The sequence below is a fragment of the Corvus hawaiiensis genome, chromosome 10 (assembly GCF_020740725.1).
Source record: "Corvus hawaiiensis isolate bCorHaw1 chromosome 10, bCorHaw1.pri.cur, whole genome shotgun sequence".
Classification (NCBI taxonomy): Eukaryota; Metazoa; Chordata; class Aves; order Passeriformes; family Corvidae; genus Corvus; species Corvus hawaiiensis.
This window is the reverse complement of record NC_063222.1, coordinates 11,932,227-11,958,509: the sequence shown is the minus strand read 5'-3', so window position 1 is coordinate 11,958,509 and position 26,283 is coordinate 11,932,227. Positions and strand designations below refer to the sequence as shown.

At 39.9% G+C, this 26,283-nt stretch overlaps 1 protein-coding gene across 1 annotated transcript in view; it reads left to right on the top strand.

The window, feature by feature from the left end:
* Positions 1–26,283, top strand: part of IRS1 (insulin receptor substrate 1) — a 312,856-nt gene that overhangs the window by 268,652 nt on the left and 17,921 nt on the right. Inside the window, exon 6 of the transcript XR_007205688.1 lies at positions 17,768–17,886. The gene's annotated coding sequence lies outside the window, so the exon portion shown is untranslated. The remainder of the gene's footprint in view (positions 1–17,767; positions 17,887–26,283) is intronic.

The window sequence follows — 26,283 nt, the reverse complement described above, 5'->3', positions numbered from 1 at the left end:
TTAAGACAGAGCCCTCTCTTCTACAGCTATGGAGAAGGACAAGGAAGGTACACACAGCCTTTGTAATACCCATGTAATATGAATTCATCCTGCCTCAGAAGGTAAAAAATTGCAAGTGAGAGGAGAGAAAAGATGCTCTTTCTGGGCTTTTAAGTTGATATTTGCCCTTTTTGCATGTTAGCAGGATCACCATCTACATAACTGAGTTGGCCAATGCATAAAGCTGTAGTCAAAGCCTTTGTTTTGTGTTGCACAATGAGATATTGTATTTCATTTCTCCTGTAAGATGCTTTATACTATTCCGGAGTGTCTTAGCCAGCTTTTTCTGGCTCCAAGCAAATACTTTTAATAACTGAGACTGACCAAAAGGATGTTGTCTTCTTCTGTAGTTTAGGCATGAGGTATGATAGATCACTTTGTTACTGTCAAAGAATGGATTTTTTCACTCCATTGGCAGCATGTTTAATTCAGCATCTTGTTATTCTGCTCTGGCTCTGCTGCCATTTGCCAGGACAGAAAGAGGAGAGGGAAGAGGAATTTTGCCTTTGAATGTTCTGCTGAAGTCGCTCATTTTTATTGAGAAGAAAAAAATATTTTGTCCTATTTGGAAATTAACTCTGCAAATTGACTGACACACTGCTGGAAGAATAAATAGTAAAATACAGGGTTGCTTGTCTATATCTGACAATGTGGATTTCTTGTGAAAAATTGAAGTACTGGATAGCACCCAAATGTAAAATCTTGTGCTGGCTAAAACTGAAGTGTTCTTAAAATCAGCTTCATCTGATTTTGGCTGTAGGCTGAAAGGGCTAGAAGTTCAGTCTCATGCAGACAATCACTTGGTGAGATTGCAACCCCTCACCTTTCTAGTGAAACCATCCTGTTCGATTAGGGCTTGATTATCTTTTCAAATCAGTTTTATGTGAGGAAAATACCACTGATTTCATCCAGTGGTTCACTGGGGGGAATGTCTTGATTCTCCTCTTTTTCCTGCTCCTGCTGGCAGGATTTTATGTGAGCAGTTTTTAGAAGGGCCCATGCTGAGAGTCCCTGCAGCGTGTAATTCACAGGCCTGGAGGATTTTGTCAATAGGTCCTGCTTTCCCTAAATACCTGTTGCACAGTGTCGTTCTGGGAGCAAAATGTCGATGGCTGATCCCTCTGGTGCCCTTCCTGCTCTGCTCCACACAACCCTGCCATGCCAGGGGCCTGGGGCTGCGTCAGGCAGCATGAGACCCTCACTGCATCGCTGGGATCCTGCCTTCTCATTCAGGGGCTTGTTCATTTGCATTCTGCCTGAAATGTCCTGAACAATGTCTTTGGGAACATGGGGCTTGGGGTGGTCGTGTCTTTTCACTTGAGTGTAAGAGGTTTGTTTTTTGGGGTGTGTCTCCATTGTGGCTGAAGATGCGATGGCAGCTGTGGGGATGGAGCAGAGCTGCACTGAACTGTCTGTGGGTGATGATGGAGATGTATTCCAGGGCACACAGGAATCACTAGAATTTTGCTAATGTAGGACTCTGTTGGACCCTCAGCTGAGGCTCTTGCACCTTGTCAAGTTCTGTGCTGTCACAGCTCCAATGTGATACGTGCCTGTGTTGGCTGAATGTGCTCCTGTTCCTGGGAGAGCTACAGCACCTCAGGTCATCAGAACTCCCACCTGGAGGTGTGGGCTCTCAGACCAGCAAGGTAGGTGCTCATGTGAGCAGGGCAGCACCCAGTACCTTTGGATGGCTGCTGATTACCAAAATCTCACTGTCAAGAAGGCTGAATAAGATTTTAAGACATGTTAGATCCAATTCATTTTATTTGAGAGTAATGCAGTACTGCCTTTTGGTAGCAATAGTCAGTTTCATGTAACTGTTTGGGAAGGATGGACTTGTCCTGGTGGCAGGTGTCACCAGTTCCAGGGACACTTGGACTCCAAAGCCAGGCTTGGACTGCATCCGTCAAGTTGCTGAAAAAGTCTCAGATCCAAACATATCCCACAAAGGTAGTGCTTGAAGACTAGGATGTCAATTTTCCAGTTCTGGCCTATTGCAATCAAATTTTGTAATAAATCCAGAGCAGACGTTGCTAGATATTTTTTCAGATTCTGCTCAGACTGTATGGTTAGACTACAGTGTGTCACTTTTCTAAATGGGTAGTCTATGATTCCACAAATTTTGGCTGTGTAAGCCACCTCTGGCTCTGTGCAACAGGATGGTGGGCTCTCTTTGGTGTGTTGATATGCACATATGGTGCATAGACAGTTGGTGAATTCTAAAGGAATGACCTTCAGGACTGACATTCTTCTATATTTTCATGTTTTTGTCATGCCGTGGTAGATTTGTTCATTCCTCTTTCATCTCGTCTGAGTGGAAAACTCTGCAGTCTTCCAGACAGTGTCTCTCTCTCTCTGTCTTTCTCTCACTCACTCAGACCATCTGTTCCCAGATTACAGATTTCTCTGCATGGGTACCAGGTAACAGACGTGACTTCGCCCAATAACTACAGCAAAAAAGGCTTTCACACACTCTCCACAATCTGTGAACATATGATCAGTCTAGGATAACATGTCGTGCCAAACACACCAGAGACATTTCTATGCAGTAACAGAATGAACCCTGAATTCAGGTACTTGGCAACCCCAAACCTGACGTTTCCTCTGCGTGTTTGAAAAGAGGCCTCTCTGCCCACAAGAAAGTGTCTGTTCCTGCCCTGGTGCTTTTTTCTCAGGGAGTGAAAGAATAAAATCCTTCTCTCAGGTTTTGCTTAAAAGGAAGCTGGTAATATCTCACTGCCCCATGTCAATCCTTGAGGCTGGTGTAGTGGGTCTCTACTGGCAGCTCCGTAATGAGCATTTGCCAAGTGATGGGAGACATCAGAAAGGACATTTTATCCATCTTTTATCATCTTGACTGGCTTCTCGCTCATTTTGGGAGTAGGACATAGAGACAGACTGATATCCTATACACAATTATGTGTATGTAATAAATCTTCAGTTGTATATATCTAAGCTGTTTTGTCTCTTGTCCCATTGTCACATCAGCCCTCAATGAGGACCATAATGAGACTGAATATTAAAGCAGGTTTTTTTTTTACTTGAGGGAGCTGCTGCTCACTCACTCAATGGCCATTGAGCCCTTGCCTGAACCCTGTACTGTTTTTTTAAAATTTATTTTCTGTACTGGTTGCAAAGTTAGGGAGCTGACTTGAAGCTTGAACTTGGAGCTGACTTGGAGCTGAGGTGCCAAAGATAGATAAAGTACAAAGCAATGGTTTGTTGAGCTATCAAATAATCCGTGGGCCAAGGTTGGTCTTTATCTGTGCTGCAGGGTATGTACTGCAACGTATTCCAACAAACTGGTAATCTATTTATTTTTTGATAAGTAGATGCGTATGTTAAATGTCTCATGTTAGTCTTGTCTACTCCAGTGACTTGAAATAAGAAAAAGATCCTAGACAAATTAGTACCCAAGAGAAACTGCTACAGAAGTTGGAAGGGAATTTGCTAGCAAATATTCCTTTTAAATGTCTTTTATAATATTATTTACTATCCCTTGTATTTCTGATGAGAAAAATAATTGGTTATCTGCTACATAGCACTACACGAAAAAATACTTCCAGCAACTCAAGGCCTGAGTGCAAAGATTTTTCACAAAAGTGAGAGAACTTCAATAGATTGTATCTATATGCACTAGTAGCTACAGAAACAAAACTATAAAATAATGTTCAGAGAGTTAGGATGCACTTATGTATTCATTTATTGTTAACCTGCCTCATATGGCCCTGCCTAAGTCTTGTTTCCCAAGAGCCAACATCCACTGTCACGGTTACAATATGAAAAACAAGAGTGGTAGAACAGTATTTTGGGAGTGAGTCTCAGTTTGGAAAAAGAATGCTTCCTCCTAAACGTGGTGCAAACACAGGGCACAGAGATGCCGTGAATGTCTGATGGGTATGATCCAGGACAAAGGACAGTGAGTCCTTTGCAGGTTGTAAGTGTGTGAGCTATTGCTGTGTGCTTAGCTGGGACCCTATACTTGCTGCTCTATGCTTTATTAAGGGGTGTTCTGCTGTTGGGATGAGCATGCATGTCTTCTGAGTGTCTACAAATGAATATACTCATTTAACAGATACCATCAGTTACTGTGCTGATTTGTGTCTCAAATACAGAAATCTAATGATGCATTGTTGGTGTGAAGGCTTTATTTTATATTCCATAGCACAGGTGACTTTTATCATATGGTACATAAATTACCAGCAAGCTCCCAATTAAAATATGACCTTGGTCTGATGCTTGAGAGACACTTGCCACACTGAAGCAGTTCCTTTTGTGTTTTTATCCTGTTTGCTGAGTGGTTGTTTTTGTGCTAACAGCCCCTATTCGGTCCTAAAGAGGATTTCATACATGTAGGAGAGCAGTAGGAGATGCAGTAGTGTGATTAAGTGGAGGTTGACCTCACATTTCCTCATGCTGTTACAACATTTTAGCCAGTCAGTACTGCTTGGGCTTCACTGAGAAATTGGAAAGGGTCTTCTCAGAGCTGGGGCAGAGGCCCTGGGCTGTGTTTGTGGGGCTGAGTGATGATGTGTGTGCATTGGGTGTGCAGGGCTGAGCTCAGGATGTGGTAGTGCCCTGTGTCTCCCTGGGGCAAACCAAAGGAAGGGCTTTCTCCACTTCCCTCTCTCCAAAGCAAGGATCATTTTCCCAGGGAGTTTGGAATTGTTTCTTGAGCCTAGGGGAACAGTGCACAGTGCAGTGTGTTTCTGGTACACAGCACAGGAAAACTTGTATATTCCAGCTTTCAGTAGAGGCAATTCTCTTGTGCAATCACAGCAGCAAACAGTTGTTGAGCATACAGACACACTCAAATATTTGAGAGTGAAATGTAGTTATAGACTAATACAAATGAGATTTTGACTGTAAACAAGTCATTCATTGCTATTCTTTCCTGGAGGATTAGCTCCCAATTTGGAAGAAATCTGCATTTATCCAAGGCACCCTCCTCTCTCTGCTTTGGAGAAAACAGGAAAAGCAGTTATTTAAGCTATGGAATGGAAATATCCTTGTCAGAAGAATTGCTATGTTTTGAAAATCAAACTGATCTGGGTGTGATTACCTCTGTGACTAGATTTATGTTTCAGCATTAGGCAGAAGGTGTTAAATAAATGTTGACTCAGGCTTCTGCCTTTTCTCTCTAATTTCCCCATATCTTAATACTTTACTTTGGGCACCTGCTACTGAAACTTGGAACTAAATCTTCATTTTAATATTCTTTTTTGTGCTTCTTTCACTGCTTCATCCACATCTTTCTGCTTTAATGCTACAATAGTGTGTGGGAGGATTAGTTACAGTGATTTAAAAAAGTAAAAACTAGAGCAAAAATGAATTAATCTACAAGCCAGACACCTTCATTAAGAAAAGTAGGGAGAATAATATATATAATTAGCAAGACTTCTGCTTACTTTAGGCTCTAATGTAATATATTAGCCATCTCATTATTTTAAAATATTAATTGCCTTGAAATTGTTAGCTACTGTTGTTAATAGCCAATTAGGATTACTCCTAAAAGGGAGCTATTTACTGATAATAATTAAATCTTAGAAAATTGGGGTACTTAGCCACATTTGCTTTCATACCTTTTGTTTATTCCTTTTCAGAATCCATAATTCATGTTTTCCCCTTAAAACAGAAGGGCAAAGAGAGACAAACCCATGTTCTATAAAAGTTATTTGTATAGTAAAAAATAGAGCAAAAGATCTTTTACTTTATCCTTTTTTAGTAATAGGGGTCTCCAAATACTCAGTAAAAAATATGGTGGAGTGGGCTTCTGTTTACTGCTCTTTGCATTGTACCTGTGCTCCACAGCAGTATGATTGATACCAGCACAGCCTCTGGTTTATTCCTGGAAGTATTTTTTTCATTTAATGTTAATGTTCTCAGAACAGAGATAACGTTCCTGTTCATCAAGCTCCAGTTCTGCAAAATCTGTTCTTCTGTTTCACTCAAAACTTTTGCATCCATTTCCTTCCATGTTATTATAAAATGTTATGTATTATAAGAATAAATTATGTTCTGTATTGTGTTATTACATACAATTCATTGCATGGTAGGTGGGGGGAAGGGCTAGAAGAAGCTAATGTTTTTTTGGCATTTACTTCTCCATAGAGAAAGGGATATACAGAAATGCCCAACTGTGACTGAAAGCTCTGGCAGCTATGAAGACTGTAGGTTATGTTTTCTTTTCTCCTGTCATAGCTAGATATTTACAGAACCTACAGAGAGGACAGCGGCAAATATCCTTTGAATAACATAAATATGGGTTGTTCTGTTATTTTTCCATTGCTGGTGTGCTTGTCCTGAGCAGTGGGATGTGACATCTCCCTGAAACAAGGACATGATGGCTACAGAAAATTTAGCACTTCCCCAGTTCTCCATGTCAGTGCGATCTTAATTTAGTATCTCCTATCAATAACTAGTCTGGCTGAGATTTCCAAGGAAACTTAGAGAGTTAGGGGCTGCTAATGAGCTTCTAACCCTCTTTAGGCCTTTTTCAGCCCACTCGCTCTCATTTCCAGCAGCAGCCACCATCATACAGTCAGAAGTGGCTCTCAGGGTCCCCATGATCATTCTTACAGGTCCCCAGTGAACAAATCAGACTTGGAAGAAACCCATCAGCAGCTGGTACTTCAGTGACGCAGTCTTGTCTTGGTTGAAATAAGCCAAATCTGTTAAATAAGCAGAGATGCTTCCACTTAGTCTGCTTGTGATCTATTGACTGTTACCTGACTATGACTAAAATGAAAAGGAAAACTCTTCATACCAGGGCAGACTTCGATGGAACGTGAATCGTGCTTTATAAATCTATCAGAGGTCTTTGAAGAGCTCGATAAGGAAGTGAATAAGGGTGAGCTGCTTGTTATACTTGTATTTCTGCAAGGCTTTTCGTGAAGTCCTGTGCCAAAGACTTTTAAGGGAACGCAAGAAAATATGTAATGGATCTCAATAATGGAGTTCTGCATAACCTGTGCTGGGGTCTGTCCTGGTAAACACACCATAAACTGCTGGGACAAGCAGGTAAACAGAGACATGAGAAAGTTTGAGGATGATAGGAAATCAGCTATTCAGGGTAGTGACTATGAAGGCCTCCTATCAGGAAGCACAGAAGTACGTCAGGAGATTGTGTGGGCAAATTAAATTTCATGTGCACAAAGCTAAACTGATGCATGTGGGAAAAAGCAATCCTAAATTCACATACAAAATTATAGGCTATGATCTGACCCTTATGACTCAGGATCACAATCCTGGGATTATAATAGTTTGTTCCATGAAAAAATTGTCTCAGTGCTGTGAGGCAGCCAAAATGTTAACCAAGTGTTAAATGAGTAAAAAAACTAGAGAGCAGCTCTATGAGTGAGTGTTCATCCACATGCTGAAGAGTGCACATGATTCCAGTCCTTTCACCTCAAATAGAATGTAATTCAACTGGGACATGCTCACAGAAGTCCAAGAAGGGTGGAATTACTTCCACAGTAGGAATGGTCTGTGTCTGCTTGAGCTTTCAGTTTAAAACTGTGACAGACCTACAAACTGATGAGCAGAATGGGCAAAGCTGGGTCTTTGCTGTCTCTTCTAGTACAGAAGTTGAGGACTGTTGAATGAAGGTTGTAGGAGCCAAGTTCAAAAGAAACCAAATGAAGTTTGGTTTCTTCCTGCAGTAGGCAGTTGATGTGTAACTTCTTCCAAAGGATGTGGGGGCTGCTCTAAGTTTACGTGGATTCAAGGAGAGACTGCACAACTCTCTGGATGAGAAATTAAGTAAGAACTATTACATTGCAGAAACTGAAATCACTCAGAAAATCCCTGCAGCTAAAAATAGTTGTTCTGTGGGACAACCTGTGGGAACTGCCATACATACATGCCCTCTTCCTGCATTTCCCAGCTCAGCTCCTTGGAAACCTTGCTGGAGACAAACCCTCAGTGGACATTTGATGTAATCCACTGTGGCTCTCAATATTCTAACAACACTGGTCTTGTGCCTTGGTTGGTGTCAGGAGAGGGCTGGGCTGTGTACGAATGGCTGGGGTATTGAGACACTTTTCTTTCTCTCCCATTATTGCATGCTGTGATAGATACCTGTTGTTTAGCCAGCAGATGATTACCTGGTGCTTTACTGACCAAACCTGCCTTGCCAGAAAAAGCACTATTTTAAACTATGCTCTAAAAATGAGACACCTCTGTTGAATTGGGCAAAGCTGCAGCAAGTAGCTGTAACAGTTGACAGACCAGTGAGACCCAGAGTCTTACACACCCCAGGACAAATAAAGCAACCTGTCATATTGCCCATGAGGAAAACCTATCAGAAATTGTGATAGTATTTCCTTCATTGTGAGTTTATTTCTTGTAGCTACTAGGTAGACCAAAGCAGGATAGAAATCTGGCTTTGGCAGAAATGATGTTACAAAATAAGTTGCATGGAGCCATAGGAAGATCAGCTCTGATTGCTTGTTCCTAATTTATAGCAATATACTGCTGTAGCAGAATGAAAATGAACTTTAATAAGCTTGTACTTTTAAAGCACAAATTCAAGGGAAGGACAGAGTGTAAACCATACTTCTGGTGCAGGAACTGTGCAGGCAGTGATGGGAGCAGTGTTGCTGTTGGGGCTCAGAGAAACCAGCCCAGGTGTGGCTGTGCGTTAGCAGCAAATTAAAATTCGGGATCACTGGTCCAGCTGCTTGGACACACAAGCTCTCTTGCCCTAGTTAATGGCCGAGCATAGTTTTAAAATCAAAGTTTCTCCCTTCTCCACTGTATTTTGAGTCCTTCTCAGTTGCTCCAGAGAGAAAATACAGGAACAGATACCTTCTCATGCTTCCAAAGGCATACCTTTTCCTGACACTTAGACTGGTTAAGTCCATCTGCAAGTGTGCTATTTATTACATAAAATTATATTCTAAGTGGTTTTAAGCCTGTTACCAGGCTTAAAAGGACAAATTATCTTCTTGGCACCTAGTGCATTATTACAATGTTTTTGTCTGTGAACAAAGCAAGCAGGTTTCAAGTTAGCATCAAAGACACGTGATTTTGAGATACCAAACAGTTTTTTCATGGTCCTGCTGATGCAATGGATCACATTTAGCCTGTGGAAAGATTAATATAGATATCATGTGACATCTTCTCTGTGACCACTACTGAAGCACAGTGCTTTGTCGTGTCTTCCCTCACCCATTTGTCAACCATACCTAATTGATTAGGCTACTGTACCGTTTTTATTCTGCACATGAAGTTCCCTCCTCAGCAATCTCTCCCTCCCAAGATGTACATTCATCATTAATTACAAAATCAATGGGAGAGATGGTCTGGACATATACAATTGATAGCTTCCCTCTTCAGATTAGCATAACCTCCCAATCCATTACGTGGAGTGAATAATACAGTTGTTGCCACCATGAAAAGGGGCAGGTCACCTGCTGTAAATTTCTTAACAAAATGTGGTGTCATGAACCTTTTCATTTGCTGAGTGTTTACTGTGTGTTTGGAGGAGTCCATCTTTTTTCTGATTCTCTCTCTTGGCAAAGAAACAATCATAAATTTAGACAAATAAATGCTTAAATGTTGAAAGACTAAGAAGTTCCGTCTAAAAGCTCCAGTGCTTAAAGTGAACCCTGCAGACTGCTGAGCCTGCAGCTATGAATAAGATATTAAAAAAAGATGAAAGGATCAAAAAATTTGGTCCCTATAAACCCAGTGATGTTTCTTGCATGAGAAAGGTGATGGGAATTTAGGCCACAGTGTGCATACTTTCCAGTGTTTTAGCATATTAAAACATTGAAATCTCCCATATTTTTTTTTTTTTTTTCCTCTGTACTATATTAGGATTAGAGTCTTCCATTCCTCTTTTGTCAAAGAAAATATGCTTTCAGTCACATTTTCCAAAATAGCCTCTGTGGTCTTTTAGTAGCTACTCACTTATAACTTTACAAGTCAGGTCAATTATGAAATAGATGCAACATTTCCTGTAAGAGTCAGGAATGTAACTGACATTAAGTAAGTGTTCCTTTAATAGAAGGATAGAAGAATAACACCTTTTTTTTTTTTTTTAAGATGACAATCAAGGATCAGATTCTGATATTGTTCTCCATGTTGTACCTTACTCCAGAAGCTTCACTAAAATTAATTGGACACCTTGGGGAATAAGGAGGTGGACAACAGGAGTAATGTTTAGAGTCCTCTTGTCATTGCCAGGACACTGGAATCTTTATGCTGAATAAAACTTATCACAAGATATGCATATATATGACGCATGTATATGTTAAATTATAAGATAGGAAAGATGATTTAGCGATTTAAGTAAAGGGAGTGTATGCTTGCAATTCCCATAAACATTAACACGGATTTTATTGGAGTTTTAGGGGGAGCAAAACATCATTCTAAATTAATTAACTGCAAGAGAGCCATTCACCTCAGCAGGATTTGGACCAGGTTTCAAGTGATTTAGTGACTTTAATGGACTTTATTCTAGGGATTATAAAATCATGCCTTGTAATGTTTAAATTTGGGTTATAAAACAAAAGGGATGAAATGAACTGAAGCATTATTAGAATATTGTCATCTGTAATAAATAAATTAGGTACAATACCTGAAGCAAGTCTAATACTAGTATTTACAACAAAATTCAAGCCAGACTGTGAATAAGAGTACTGATAATTGTCTTCTTTGTTATGAAATGGTAATATAATTATCTATGTGTTAGAGGTCAGTGGAATATACAGATGGTTACAAATACTCCTTAAACCAGACATGTCTTTATCTAGTTTGGTATGAACAGAAATTTATGATCTGATTTTATTAGCACTTCTGGATTGTCCCTTGTACTAATTTTGCAATACCCCCAATGTGATTGCCATCCATGGTTTTATTTAGATCTCAGTGAGGAAAATTACTGCAATCTCTTGCTCTTCAAATGTACATTCTGAGTCAGATATTCCTTTTCAGAAAACTTTCCAATAGGATTCACTGGTGAAAATCCAGTTGCAAAATCAAAGTCTTTGTCCATTGAAATACTGATGTCTTTCAGCACAGAAAATAAGGGCAAAGTGCATGTAATGATTGAAGCTATACTTCTAGTGGTACTTCCCTGTCAAATATATATTTCTATTATTTGCTTCAGTATTATTTCTCATGTTCCAAATCATGGGGTTTTCCTGTATTTTTCAGCTCCTCAGACATTTGGCAGGTTTTCGTAGCTGTTGTTTTCCAGTAACCAGAATTCTATGCTATTACCAAAGTCCTCGGCAGAACCCCTTTGTCTCACTTCAAATAACTCCTGCACAGACTCCTGGGGTGCTCTGCAAACCTCAGCAGCCGTGTATGGCACCTTTCCTGCCTTACCCAAACTGGGTATTCGGCTCTGTCACTGCAACAGCACATGGAAAGGGGAAAGATGGATGAACTTGATCTGATTATTTCTGCATGAATAAGGTTTTCTTAGCTAAATAGAGACCCTTTTCATGTGAAAAAACCCCTTGCAGACTATTGCCCTGTGTAACTACATCTATGAAGTTTTCTAAAAGCACATTATTTTTGTCTGTGATGCATTGTTGCTACATTTTATCATATAAATATGTACTTAGGAGCCTTTATAAAATGTAGATTATTGATCCAGCCCTATAAATTTTACTCACAGTTTTAAAACTCCAGTTATTTGACCTGGTTGTATGGCTATTCATTCTTAAAAAAGAAAATGCCCCTGTAGTATATCTGTATTTGGGATGAAGGAAAAAGAAGCTTAGAATTACCTCAGAAAGCTGTTAATAATACTTTTGGAGTAATTTCAAACTTCACACATTGTGTGTTTCTCTTATAGTCTAATGGCTTGCAAAATTTTGTGTTTAAAATATGCTATTTTTTTTAATAACAGGAAGAAAAAAAATTAAATATGTTTCAGTTCTAGAACCTGTTTTCTAAGTTTCAGCCCAGAGAAAAATTTTTATGGTTGAGTTACAAACCTCTGAAAATAGGGGTTTACAATGGAAACAGTGACACCACTTTAACTATAGCATCACTGGCAGAGCAGTGTAATATACACTAGAAATAGAAAGCAAGATTAGAGATGACATTTAGGACATGAGGCCTTCGCCAGGCTGTGGGAAAAATAACTGTGTTCTATTTTTTTCCACAGCCTGAAAAAGGCCTCCTGGTCTAAGTGTCATCTCTAATCTTATTTCCTATTTGTACCGTGCATTTAACTAACTCCTTTTTTAATTATTATTGACAGCAATTTGTTGCAGTTTTAAGTACCAACCCATGTCCAAATCACAGCTTCCCTGGCTAGTGCATGTCAAGGTGGTGGGGAGGGTGCAAGGGAGACAGAGTACTTTGATAGTATTTGTGTCTCAGAGAAGCCCAGTTCCACAGCTGGCTGCTTGCTGTGGGAACCAGCCCTGCTGGCTCTGGATTGGGCAGGGCAGGGCAGAGCCCCTCACACCTGTGCCAGAGCAGGGCACTGTAGCACTATGCACACATGCAAACTGCATTTCCTAAGGGCAGAGTAAAGGCTGACTGTCAAATACACTTACCCTGGAATTTGTGGGAGCATAACCAGGACCCTCAGGTACTCAGGTGCAGTGACTTTCACCATCACTTCTGGAGCAGGCCACATTTGCCACCACAATTTAGCCTTGATCCAGGGTCCTGAATACTCCAAAGTGAGAATGTTACTGAACATTAAGAAATAATTTGGTAAAATGTGACTCTGGACTAGGCTGCCTTCACCACAAAGCTGTGGCGTTAATATTGTCAGGAAGATCTCTCTACCAGTGCGGCCCCCATGAAAGGAGGGACTTGGTACTGCCTTCAAAAGGTAGCTAAGCTAAAGGGATAAGTTTTAGATTTCTCCATGTTAAACCCTTTTTCTGTCCTCAGGCATCTTCTGACTCATAGCTGCTTCAGTTTCATATTCACTGCATTAAACGATAATTCCCTGTATAAATTTATGGCCTTTTAATGCCTACTGTGCTACAGCATTGCTTTGCAGTGATCTTGTAATGTCCATTCTCAGTGTGGGGTAAAAAGGAGCAATAAGGAAAGAAAATGCCACTGCAGAACAAATGCAAGTGTAATTACTTCTTGCTCCCACCAGAAAAATGTCAGCAGGAGATCTATATCCTGAGGGTGATCAGACAGACAGAATGCATGTATCCTGTCTATGTTTCTTGAATGGTCAAGGTAGAAACTTATTTTACATTTGAACTGCCTTTTCAGTACTCATCTGATCAATTCTTTTTATTCCTGTACTCACAGTAGACAAAGATACTGGAAGCCTACTGTTAATTCTCCAAGAAATGTATCCATGTATCCTGCAAAGTCAACAATAGACGCAAATTTATCCCTAAAGCAATTGCCTAGTGAATGTGCTTCGTTCCAGCACTGTGAAAGCTGGTATTAATGTAGGGATAAACATGACCTATTCTGTGTGTGTACATGTAAGTAGGTGTATAATTTTGTTTGCAAGCATAGTGTCTTCTTGGCAGGTACTCTGCAGCCAGCAATTGCCAGCTGCTAAATGTTCAAGGAAACATGATTTGAATTGTTCTCCACATTAGGAGAGTGGCCAGGAAAATGCGTTTAATATAATCAGTGGATTCAGTTCTGACAGCGGAGATGTAGGAAAATTTGCTTACCTGTGAACATCTTTTGGATTTTAATTTTCAGAAAAAGCAGTTAATAATAACAACTATTCTCTCTTGCACAAATGATATATCATAAAGACAGAAAAATTGAAATATGAATTATTTGGTAAAATTGAGCTTTCATGTTCATATTTCTACAAGATTTTGACATTGTTATTGGGACAATACTTCATTCTACTTCATGTTGTTTATAAGTTCAGGAAACTGTCAAATACTTTCTTTAATTCTTACAAAATATAAACACTCTTAAAAATGTTCTTTTCTGCGGTTAGATCTCAGACTGAATGGTACTTTTTGCACAAGCCAAATGCATGATATAGTCATTTGTCAAAAAGTAGCATGAAGATTCGAAATGCCATTAATTACTGAAGCTGCTGTAAAAGGCTGGTAGCCACAGGACTTGTGCACAGGCAACCACTGGGACACAGAATGTTCTTCCAAAAGCACCTTCTTGGTCATATAGGCTGTGAGTGAGGGACATGAAAAAGGGGTGGACCAAAAGTCTCTGTTGGGAATAGCTGTGCTGATCCCTGAACATGGAGTGCTGTTCCTGTCAGAACACTGTGTTACACCAGCTACTCTGTCTCACTTGTGACAGCCCCCAGTCATATTTTAGGCCAGGAGAGCCAGACTAGAAGTTTCTGAGAAGAGATTCTCTACCCATAGAAGCTGCGAGAAGTTAGCTTCAAAAAACTCTGTTACAACATTGTAATAGAGTGAGCTGGCACTGATGATAATCTCACCTGGTCCAGCCTGATGTGAACCAGCATAACTCTTATTTAAATGATTGCATGAGTTTCCATGCAAAACCCGGTGTAACCAAGCACACAGTATTGCACCTTCTGTTACCCTGGCACAGCTCTGTGTCCAGGTGATTCTATCCCACCCAACTTGAAACAAAAATTGGGGTCTGCTGTTTCACAGAGGGAAGGAATGTATTTACAAAGCAAAGCTCATGGCTGGCAGGCATGAATCTGCAGCCTTCAAGATCCCACCAGCCATGCAAGTCCTTCACCCAGAAAAAAACTTGTATTCTCTTTAAGGGACAGTGAGTGACTTTGGAAGCACTGTTGGCAATGGGTCATATCAGTTGGTCAACTAGGCCTTTTTCCTTGTTTGCTCTTGAAACTGAATTGTTCAGAATGTTGATTCTGAACATGCATGGTACTACTGCCCCCCCCGTTATCAGAGACAGCACATTAATTGTGAGCTGATAACATGCAAGGGAAAAGAGAACATGGCAAAATTTGCCAAGGTTTAGCACTAGCTCTGATTTTCCAACACACAAAAATTTAAAATTCATTGGTGGGAAATCAAGCACAGCAAACCAGCCTACTGGCAGAATTTGCTGAAGCAAAGGTAAACTAAAGTTCTGAGCTTCACGCAGCTCTGAGTCCAGCTTATCCAATTCCAGAAAAACTGCATAGCTTCATGCTGCATTTCTTCCTCTGAAAGTCAGTGTTCCTATTTCCTGGTGGTATATTTCCTTCTCATGTACGGAGATGTGACATTGAAAGCTCAGTTGCAGTGTGCGTGCACAGCATGGCAGTTTTCTCCCAACAGCAGGCCCTGTTCTTCATCACTTTGTTCATAGGAAGCATTAGGAAGAACATTAAAATGCTAAATTGTGAAGATCTACTGCAACAGTTTTATATGATAACCTTATATTTATGCTAATTGGAAGCTACTTGTAGTATTATGCTGTTCTTACAGTACTACTACACGTAATCCATTTTCATCTTACAGCTTGGGAGGCACATTGGCTGGAGTTGACTGAACAGATTTTACTAGGTGATGAAGATGTCTTCCTCTAGACTCACCTTGATTGCTTCCCTTCCTTGATGAATCTTTTCCTTTAAGTCACTTTAGGAAGCAGCACTACTGGGAAGCAGCAGGAATCCTCCTGAAAAGAGATGAGGATTCACAGTACATCTACAGAGGTAGCACTTTTTTTTACTGTGTGGTCCCTTTGGATCAGGCTTCAAAGCTGACCATCAGCTGCCTCATTTCTAGGTGCCTTGACTCGAGTCTGAAGCTCCTGAGTAGCTGGAGTTGGCTCCTCACTACTTTTACTTCACTCTCATTTTCTGTGCCCTACGCATTCTTCACTCCACTTTGGAACAGGGATTTGAATCGCAATTTCCCAGACGCCAGAGAGTGCCTTAGGCACTACCAAATAGGTTTTCAATACTCCTTTGTCTGGTTTAGGGACTGTTTTGCTATTCAGACCAGGCTGAAATGCCCTGGCAGGCAGAGAGCCTGGCCCTCAGTTCAGGACTGCCAGTTACTAGGTGCTCTGAACACTCAGCTGGTGAGGATGTTCTTGGTCTGACTGAGAAGAATCTGCCAATCATTCTGAAATCCTCTCCCATTGCATCAGGTGTGTGACTCCATGGGAAATTTTATATCTGAGAAGCCCCTAAGAAAAAATACTGATGTGCCTAAGGCCCTTCTCCATCCACTGACATGTCATTTCTTTCTATTCTCTTTGGTATCCTTTTCTGGAAATGTAATCCTCTGCACATGTTCTTGGGGAAAGCTGCCTTTAGAAAAGACATTTAATGAAACAGAGTCTCTGATGCTGACCCTAAATCAGTTTTTGTAAATGTTGCTGATAAGCTTTCTTATCTTCTCTCTGTGCTGCTCATTGCAAACTGAACAGGTTTTCTCTTTGGTTTTAAGAAAATGTCTCTCTGATTTGCAAGTTAAACTATTAAAAAATAAAACTAAAATAAAGCTTGATGCAACACATAGTGTCTTACAAAAACCCTTAACTATGTCATGATTTTGCAATACTTTTATCAGAACTAGGTTATAAATTCTTACATTGAAACTGCTGTTTTACAGACAGAATATTGCTTTAAAAAGATACTGTTAACTTATGGTGGCAGGTAATGCCAATTTCTGCAGTCTGGTCCTAGTCTTCCTTTGAACATTTGTTGGGGAAAATATGTAAAATTGATTAATTTCTGAAGTATAATAATAGCAGCAATATTACACTGTAGTGTAGGTTATTTTTCATAACTTTAAAACATTTGCAGAAGGCTCAACATTTGGTGCCTTAATACAGAAGTACCTTCCCAGTAACAATTAGTGGTTTGCGGTGCCTGCTGCAGCAGCTGCTCCAGCACTGAGGGTCTCAGTGCCATATTGGCCGTGCACAGGGTACTGTGCAGTGCCACCACCTTGGTTGGGGTCGGTCTCAGGGTGTTGGCTGAATAGCTCAGAGCTCAGCTGTGACAAGTGGACAAGCTGGGTGACAGTGTCCATGCTAATGTGTCTGCAGGAATTTGCATGGGGGAAACAGGGCAATGGTGAGAGCAGCAGAATAAATCAAAGTGTGAAGGCAACTGCAGTCAAATGTCACACCCAAGCAGTCAGGGGCCTGGCATGCTCTTTTGAAATAAGTTGGGTTACCTGTCAACGTGGCATTTTCTTTCTGTTGATAGAGAATAATGTTATCTGAGGAAAAAACCTGAGGAGCACAGATGGTTGTTATACAGAACTGATCCTCTAAACCCTTGTCATAGCAAATTATTCCAGTGATGTAAATGGGATCACTCCTATGGAAAAGATCTCAGTTATACTATCTAATTCTTCAAATTTTTATTGAATTTTGTTGTTTTGTGTGTGTATGTATGTCTATACATTATAATTAAATAACATCTGGGGGGACAAACTCTGTCATAGCCTAACAGTACTGCAATCACAGACATTATGTAAGACTGTAGGATATAAATTCTCACTTTATGAGAAATTAGAAACATTATTTCTGCACTTTCTAAACAAAGAGATATAAACCCTCATTTGACTTGGAATTTCCATTGCTTGGGAACCATCAGCCCAGAGTCCCAACACCTGTGTAAAGTCGAATGCTTCCTCTTGTAAAAGCATAGACATTGAGGACTTGTGGTTGTGGAGCAAGAAGAGTTTAAACTGTAAGCAAGAATAAAACAAGAAAAACAGATTAAAACTTAGAATCAAGCCTTATTTGTTTTTACCTATTTCAAATTACTTTATGTATTACAATGCAAATCTCTCAGCATTTCTTGAAATACTGATTGTTTGAATGTAAATCATTTTTGCAGCTGCTATTTCTGTTGTCAGACAAGCCTCTACACTCTGTGAATCTATCATGAAGAGAGGCCTTACCCCATTCATTGTCTTAGGAAACAGTCCTGCTGGCTTCAGAAACATCAAAATAAAGGTAAGTTGCCCTCAGATGGGAATCTTGCAGCCAAGGAATTGACTCAATTGCGTAACTTTACCACGTACATCAGTATGTCACTGCGCAGTTTGGTTAGAAAAAACTTCTCACATCTTTTTGTCTGCTTAGAACTGAAGCCAAACCCTTGGAAATCCCTTTTATCTAGAAAAAGATTGAGAGAATATTGAATCCTTGCCCTCCTTCAGTTTTGAGAGGAAAAAATTACAATTTTTGCATAAAAGCCATGCAGTTCAGCTCTGAGCCTGGCAACTTTCAGTGGTTGTAGTAGTTTGGCATTATTTAGACCTTCTCATTTAGAGTCTGCTCAACTATTTTTGATTTGAGGATGCCTTTTCCCCAGGAAAACCTGCAGTATTGGAGTTGAAACTATTCCTGCCTTGGGCTTTGATGCCCTGGGTCACATGCCCACCTTTAATTCTTAAATCATGCTGCCGCTACTGGACCAGGTAGTGGCAGGCTGACTGCAGAGAAATGTGCCATGGTTTTTGAAAACTGGATTCCCTCTAATTAAAAACACGTTGTGAATTCTCTGAAAGGAAAATATAATTATGGCATGGCTGAATTCTATTATCACTGTCTATCACTGTCACAACATGGATTCAGCTAACTGAACCATTTTTTTATGAATAACATTTAGTTTGAATTCTGGCATTTTTAATTGAGTGAGTATTTTTTCATTATTTTACCAGAGATGGATTGCAATAAATCTGACCACAATGTTTCTGACCCATTTTTTTTTTTTAAAAAGCAGAACCAATGTGATGACCTGCAAATGTTTTACTTACTTTTGTTCTATTTACTCCAGAATATACTTCTTCACTAAAGGCTGAAAAGCATGTTGGTATTAGTCCTAGGCTCTCACATACAAAAGACATAAGGAAAAAACATGTAACCATTTCCACAAACAACAGATCAGCCCAGGGCTCTTCTTAAAAAACAATGCAAGGAGACTTTATACATCTGTCCATGCAGAAAACAGTTCATTTGGCTTAATATTTTTTCACAGAAACATTTTTGCCTCTACTGCAATGGAGCATTCATCACTGCCTTTTATCTGAAGAAGCTAATCCATAGAAATTGTTTGGAGCTAATTTTCTGGAGTTCCATCTGAATCTCACTATGTGTCCATGTGACTCAGTAACTTGTCTGGTGACAAGAGAAGAGAGGTCTGTTTGTCTAAATGAACGAGCCTGACACCATAAATGTTAATACAACAGTTCCAATGAAGCACAGTGCAAGCTAATTCTGACATTCATTTTGGAAGCTGTAATTTAATTCAGTCATAAATGAGCTTGGTACAAGTATTAATTTGAAGTTGCTTTTATTTCTCATCTGCTGGCTAAAGCTTGCAAACAATAGGGGAAAGGTCTTGCTATACTGCTACAAATAAGTAAACAGCTGTTTCTGCCAAGAAGACTCCAGTGTAAATGCAGAGTCAGGGAATAATTTTTCAACTAATTTATCCTGCATATGGATGCTTGGAAACTACAGATGCTACATAATGATCTCTTATCTACAAATATTTCCCAAAGGACAAGAGAAGTTGAATTGCACCTAGTTTATATTAAACATTGCCATGGACTGCTGCTAGCCCACATTAGAGGAGCCCTGTGGACAGGGTGAAGTGTGGGTGAGCAGTCTGGCTCAGCCTGAGGAGCACAATTCCCACCTGAGGTCAAAGCAAGGCAAGGTCAGAAATTGGGAAGAGAACATGAAGAGGATACAGAAGAGAATGAAAACCTCAATTTATCAGATTGATCTATCTGTTAGAGCTTCTCCATAACTATTTCCCTGCCTTTCCTTCTCTCTTCCTCCCGCAATGCTTTCTCCCTCCATGCTTTGACCTGTTCCTGGGGTTGTTTTCCTCCTCTTCCATTACTCTGTACCTACCACCAACCCCTATCCCAGAGATAGCAGGAATGCAGGGAAAACAAGGCTGCAAAATGAACTCTCTCTCTCTCTGTATTTACATTGGTTTCCAGACCCTTCTATGAACAGGCATATGGTGTTAATCTAAACTGTCCAACACATTAGTGGGAGGGAAGTAGCACTCAGAGGATTATTACAGCCTTTTACCTGGCAGATGCCACCATATTTATTGATATGAAAATTTCCTCCCTCCATATCAGCCACTGAAACCTCCCTCTGTGAAATTCTCTTGAATTTAGGCATAGCTCTATTAAAATATTTTGTTAAACTCCTTAAGTTTTACTGTGTCTAGAGTGTACATTCATTATTCAGGAAAAGTTAGCGCTAAAGTCAATAGAATTGTAAAGTAATGAATGATGTGTTTATTGTGGTTGGCTGCTTGAACACACATTGCCTTTTTGAGTAATTTCTGTGGGCTACATGTATGTGTCCATACGTATTCACAGGTATATACACGTATGTATAAGTATATATATATAGATATATATAGATATATACAGATTTGTACATTTGTATATATGTGTATTTTTGATTTTGATCTTCAAACCTGCAATTTTATATCAAATATTCCTAAAGAGAACACTAAAATCGATTAACAATGATACATCAAAAGGCTAAAAAGGAGGGCCAGAGTAAAGCGTCATTGAATTAACTTTCAGATCCTGAAATATGTAATGATGTCAAGCCAAATCTGGAAAGCATTTATAAAATAATGCAAGATACATTTGAGGAAAAAAAAAAAAATCAAAGTTTCCTTGTTTGTCTTTTAAACATAATATTTTGAAATAGATTTCCTACAGTTTTGATCAAATACCCAGAGCCAATATAAAGACGAAGAAAAAGGGTCAAAAACAATTTTAAAGGCATCTTTTGAAAGGGCAAACACTTTCAGTTTGGTTTTACTTTCACAGAGAAAAATTATATTCAGTTCCATCAAGCCCTGTGTTTTCAAATATTTTGTGGTTCTGGCTTAATTCCAGAAGGGGGAAAAAAACTTCAAAGTTAAGGATCAAGCCTCCAATATGGCATAGTTGGGTAAAATTAAGGATGGTAACCTGTTGTGATAAACAGTAGGGAGGGAGTGATCTCTGACCCTGGATTTCCTTCCTTTTGCTCGAATCATAACAAACCTTGAACACAGATGAAGTTCTTTTGCTACTGCAATAACGTCTTTATTTTGAAAGCAAATAAAATCTAGAATGTCTGCATATATGTATTGGTAATAAAACATTTCATACCTCTGAGATAGCTACAAAACCTGCCTCTCCTTTCTTGGAGAACTGTTCTGGGTTCTTTTTGTCTACAGGGCCATGCAAACACCCTTTTCTTCCCTTTGGCCATCATGGGAACATGATCATAATATCCAGTGACATGCAGTACAGTAGCGTGTTGTTCTACCTCTAATAGGATTGGTATTTGAGAAAAGTCTAGGTCCACACATGGAAACATAATTGATAAATTCATTGATAGAGCTTGAGAAACTGGGCAATGTTTTGGGCTGGCAGCCAATCACCTTTAATGCAATTTTCTATAGCAAGGCAAGTCAGTGGATATGCAGAAAAGATTGAGGGGTGCGTGTGGAAACCACACATGTTGCTACATCTTATAGGTCAAAAATTTTCCGTCTCCATCTGTTCCTTAAAGGGAAAGTTGGATTTTGTGAGCATATTTTTTCCACAAAAAAAAGTATCTGCTTTATGTAGAAAACTAGAGCTATTCATCAGACAGCCAAACACCTGCAAGCCAAATATTTCTGGCTGAATGTATCGATCCTCTCCAGAGGATGGGAGTTTGGTACTTCATTTCCATGCTCTTTGTGAGGGACTCACAAGTGCCACATTTTCAGTGTCTTGTGTGGCTGAGCTCGAGTGGTGACAGGAGCACACATGACAGCAGTGCTGCCTGTTGAACAGAATTTGGGTGTGAGCCTCCCCTTCCACTCCTTATAGACTAGGGTCTACCTGCAAGCAAGCTGGGGCACTGGGGATGCTTAAGGACCTTGGGCTGGAAAAAAGCTCCAGGGTCAGGTTAAGCAGGCACGGATTCTGATACAGTACTGCAGAGAACAGTTGTATCTTCGAGCACCTAAACCTACCATTTGCATGGTTCATGTTTTTTACTGTGAGTTTTCAGATGGAACTGTTGTTATTTTACTGTTATAAAATGAAATCTCTTCAGATTTTCCAATTAAAAACAGATCAATAAGCTCAAATAGTTTTTGGAAAGTAATGGGCCTTACTCTGCTCTGTTAAATTCAAAGAGACATTAATTGGGCAGTAGATTACCGAGAACAGAAGCTGGGTAATGCTTGGATTTAGATTAGCTATAAGAAAGAAGTTTTTTACAACAAAGATGTTAAACATCTGGCAAGGGTTGCCCAGAGAGATGGCCCATCCCTGGAGACACTCAAAGGCAGGTTGGATGAGGCTCTGACCAGCATATTTTGTTGAAGAGGTCCCTGCTTATTGCAGGGAGGGTTGGAATAAATGTCCCTTAAAGGTCCCTTCCAGCCCAAACCACTCTCTGATTCTACAGATTTTTACTTAATGGTTAAAATGGTTAAATATTTAACAGCTATTTATTTTTTCAGAATTCCATTTTAGTTTTGGTCAAATTGAATTTTGAAAAACAGTTGGCAAAATAAAAAAACAAACAAGAAAAGTATCATTTTTTTTCAACCCAAAATATTTAGTTCAGCTTCAAAGGAATGGCTTCATTTTTGGTTTTGGGCTGTTTCATATGTTTAAAAGATTTTTCCCTTTCCTTGTAAAATTTAGAGCAATTTTTAAATGGACAGATTAAAAGCTTGTTTTGAAAGTTTTTGAAAGTGTTTTGGCAGTTCTAAAACGAACCACTCCATTTTGAAAATACTAAAATGAAGTGCTTTGACATTTTAATTTTTTTTTCTCTGCATTGTTTCATCTGGGACATCCATTCAAATTCATGAAGAGTCTCACTAACCCTGAAATTCATTTGTGTGGTGTATTTATTATTTGTCAGACAGCAGTGGTTCATTAAACTCTGCATCAGTTCAACCTTAAATAATGGGAGAGAATGCTTAATAGGGCCTTGTTCATATACAGCTACCATTCTCACTCACCTTGTAATTACTGCCCTAACAGAGGGCACTCAGCTGTGCAGAGCCACATTTACCCCTCTGGGAGAAGAGGTAGCAAGACAGACCTCAGCCCCCTGAGCTGGTGTTGCTTCCTCCTCCTTGAGTGCTCATATCACCCTTGCAGCTTGCAGCAGTGTTTCTGTAAGTTTTTTTGCTAAGCTCTGCCTTTCTGACTCTGGCTGCTCCTGCCATCAAAGGAAGACTCTTTGCTGTTCCTGTCACTATATGTGGTCACTGCACTTCTTACGCTTTATTGCCTTTCTCACCTTTTTACTATTAGTGAAGATTGGCCTGTTTATACTCCAACTGGTTTAAATGTTTCTAAAAGCCATTCACCTGCAGTAGCAGTCAACAGCTGGCATGCCAACATTTTTTTCTTTTCTGGCTGCTCAGCTTCACCAGGGCTGTTCACAGCTTGCACTTTGCGAAGGTCGTTGGTATCACCATTACACATTTCCTGTATTACATGAGGATCAGGTTCCAGTAGTTAACAAGTCAAAAATATTCCTGGGGGAGGAGAAGAGCTAGGTAGATAAGTGTGTTCCACATGTGCATTTTATTTTGGGAATTGCTGCCTTCATCCATGTGAGAAATAATTGTGATCAAACACAGGTCTGAAACATGGTACTCCAGATCACACAGAAATGCCTTTGTACTCTGAATGTTTCAGTCCAGCTAGGCCAGAGTATGATGGGACCTCAACTGCTGGCCAGTGCTTGGATCTTTAAATAGTCTCTGGGTCAAACTTTGCACTACTGTAATTGGGAATAGTTCCAGTAAAATCAGTATCTCCACATTTATTCTCTTGAAATTTAAAGCCAGGCTTGGCCCACTATGTGGACAGATTCCAACTGGAAACTAGGGCCAGCCTGACTTATGGGAGAGGAGATGAGAACTAACTCTCCTGCAGTTAGTTGGCCTCAATCCTCACGTGTCTCCCAGATATAACTGTTCTGACCTCAGTGGAATTGATCCTAATTTATGCCACTGTAACTGAGATTGCAGTGTGCATTGTTTGAATTCTGTTGGGTGCGCCTTCTTCCAGATGGAAACTATTTGCAAACTATAACAGCCTCTTTCCTAACGTTGAGGCTTGCCATATCTGAAATTTTTGGTGGGGAAAGGGTGTGGAGAAAAGAATAGAATGCCAGCTTTGTGCTTAGTGTTACCTAGTGACATTAAGTTCTGCAGTGTTCTATTAAATTATCAGTGCCTAATTAGGGGATTAGAAGACTCCTATCCCCCTCATCCTAATTACAGAATGTGTTCCAAGATCACCCAAAAGAAGGGAGGAGGTAGCTTTAGGAAATTCAGAATGGCAAAGTGGTGTTTCTGTGCAGGCCTTTTTTCTTATATGGGCGTTCCTGCTAGTTGATTTTTCTTGTGTCTGCAGCTTCTGTTTTTTCCAGCCTTACATATTACATTGCTGAAGCATTTGATGAATGGGATGCTATGCAGCTGAAAGATCACACATCTCAAATGGCTCACTTGGCGTTCTCAGACTGAACTGAGTGGCAGAGTTGCAGCTCTCTGATGAGGGGAATGGTTGTTTTTTCTCAGAAGAGCACTGTAAACTCTTAAATGCAACATAAAGGCAAGATATTATACACACATACACATATATGAGTGTGTCTGTCTATATACAATGTATATGTGTGTAGATATATGTATTTTTAGAGTGAAAAGCCACTCTGTCCTCCTGTAATTGCACTGGAAATGTTCAGTTTGTCAGCCTAACTTTTTTCCCTGTTAGCAATGAAATTTGGCCAGGAGTCCTAGCATGCCATAAGAAATCAAGCCGTGACCACATTAAGCATGAATGGCAGGGCAAGGTTATAGCCTGTAACTCTATGCTGGGGTGACCTGTTGCAGAGTTAGAGGCTGAGGTGTGACGCTGGGTCAGATAACTATTTGCAAGTGAAGCACAAAATGAAGCTCAAAGCTGCTTTGGCTGTTTACTCTTTCAAGAGGCATTTGGTGAATATTTCTTATTTTGAAAACATATTTAGAAAACTTCAGCTGCAGGGCTTGTAGCCAACCTTCAGAAATCAAACCAGAATATTTCTTACTTTTACCTACAAGTACACTCATGGCATATGCCTACTTATTCTACTTTTCAATGATTTGCAAAGCTTTTCTATAAACTCATATACAAAATGACTGCTGAAAATAGTCTGACAGAGATGTTCAGCTGCAGTGAAATAAAGTATGGGATCACGCAACCAGTAAGAGGAGTAGGTTGGTGGAATTTTCCTGTGATCAGCTCTGGAGTTGTTCAACTCAGCAGGAAGTTAGACATTCTCTTAAAGAAGAAAAAAGAGAAGTGCCACGGAATTGTTTGCATCACCTATAAACTTTGTGGCCTAAATCTGTCTCCTGAAATACTGAATTGAGTGCAGATGGAAAAAAACCCCAAAATGAACACATTTTTGATTTTGAGGCCTTATTGATTTGTCTTTGCCCTTTTTTTTTTTTTGTAATTTTTGATTTAATTTGCTTACTAGACCCTTTAGCACAAGAGGTACATTTGAATGCAGCTTTGAAGGGAATTTGGCTCAGTATTGTAAGGCAGGCTACGGAAGAGCCTGGTCTTAAAATAGACACAAAGCACAGTGCATGAATTGGCTTCCAGGATCCCACTGAAGCACAGCCTGAACTTTGCCTTGTGGAGTAGCAAAGTTTCACCAGAACTAGGGCTGCAAAACATCTACCGTGTCCCACCCTTTTACAGCAGGAAACAGGCTCTGGTGAAAGTCACCCACCTACACCAGCTTTGCCTCCGTCTAAGACTGCAACCTTTGTGGAGTCACTTGTGAGTTATCTTTCTGTGAGGAGATGGCAATCTGGCTTTTTCATGCCTCAGTTAGTTGGAAAACTATTCAAATTTTGTTTGATATCACTAAAGATGATAGAAAAATAGGATTTTGTATTTGTAAGTTGTGGATCACTCATCATGGTAAGGTCTCACTAGGACTGAAGTGTTTGGAAGGTTTGTACTAAAGCCTTGCTTAATAATATAATCCAGAGCTGGATGCTGGGCGTAGGTATGAACTGATGGCAGCAGCCACTGCCCAGGGAAGTGCCACGGTTCAGCAGACTCCTTAGGGAGCTGTGGATTGTCCCGACAGGAATACCATCTCCTCCTATAGTGCAGAGCAACAGAAGATTATGGAATGCCAGTTCTTGCAAGAATTTCGAGATTAGCAGCACCTTGAAGCACTTTCTGTATCCTAGAAATCTTAAGATGCTGAGGACATAAGAGGTCATTGAAGAGCTGCACCAGCATAGGCCCAGCCATATCTGCTTCATGTCTGATTGACATTAGTCCA